The 942-nt window shown below is 57.6% G+C and overlaps 1 protein-coding gene across 2 annotated transcripts in view; it reads left to right on the plus strand.

Annotated features, from left to right (window-relative positions):
• Positions 1-942, plus strand: part of RARS (arginyl-tRNA synthetase) — a 23,985-nt gene that overhangs the window by 314 nt on the left and 22,729 nt on the right. Inside the window, exon 1 of one of the 2 annotated variants that reach the window (XM_015571270.1) lies at positions 621-709. The exons of the other annotated variant lie outside the window; for it this stretch is intronic. The gene's annotated coding sequence lies outside the window, so the exon portion shown is untranslated. Of the gene's footprint in view, positions 1-620; positions 710-942 lie in introns of those variants that run through there. 2 annotated transcript variants of the gene reach the window in all.

Below are 942 nucleotides of genomic sequence, written 5' to 3' on the forward strand. Positions count from 1 at the left end.
TCGTTCCAGGGCCCGCCCTCTCGTACACCCTCGGTCTCCCAGCCAGCATGTCCTGTTGAGCTGGAGCCTGGCGAGCTCATTACAGCCGCCCCTCGGGGTCCCTCCTGCCCCGCGCACACGTGTGGCTGCGGGGAGAGCGGGGGGCGGGCGGGGGAGAAGAAAGGCGCCGTGGGTCTGGGGTTGCAGCTCAGCCTCCCTTCTCCCCGTGGTGCTGAGCAAGAGGAATTCTGAAAAGCCCAGGGCAGGGCTCATCCATCGCACGGGACTTTGCTCGCTGCCTTCGCCGTCACAAGCTCACAGTGAAAGCGAAAGTTGGGCGGTGCCGCGACCTCCGACGCCCGGGTCGGGAGGGGTGGGAGGCAAGGAGCTCAAGTTCATCGCCACGTCCAGGGAGCGGGTTTATAGCCCTAACCCAGGAGCCCCGAGGTTCAGGCTGATCGAGCAAACGGGCAGGTCGGCTGCTCCGGGCATCACTTGGGCCAAAGAAAGAAACCTGGGATGTGAGGCCTGCCCCGTCGTGTGCTACACACTCGTGTTTTTTCTTTCCCAAGTTTTCCATATTGTCAAGGGTAAGGTGCTGATGTCATCAAAGAGCATGAGGAAGGACTGTCCACGTTCTGGGTCAGCGTGGGGTTATAAGTGCTTCTTCCCTGGCGGTGGGAAGGATTAGAGACACAGTTTCTGAAGTGTTTAGCTCAGCACCTGGAAGGTAATGTTTGCTTATTTATGCCAGCTGTGTTTTTGTGTTGTTGTTGTGGGGGGTTTTTTTTTGGGGGGGGAGGTGGGGTGTTTGGTTGTAGTTACGTCCTGGTAAACATTCTTACATGTCAGGGGACGTCCCTCTCCCTCGGTAACAGCAGTTCGGTTGGAAGCTTTACTTCCTTGCGAGTCGGCATGTCTTTGGTTTTAGGTATCAGAGTAAAACGCCTGGTCTGGGATCGA

Source organism: Myotis davidii, unplaced genomic scaffold, assembly GCF_000327345.1.
Source record: "Myotis davidii unplaced genomic scaffold, ASM32734v1 scaffold828, whole genome shotgun sequence".
NCBI classification, from domain to species: domain Eukaryota; kingdom Metazoa; phylum Chordata; class Mammalia; order Chiroptera; family Vespertilionidae; genus Myotis; species Myotis davidii.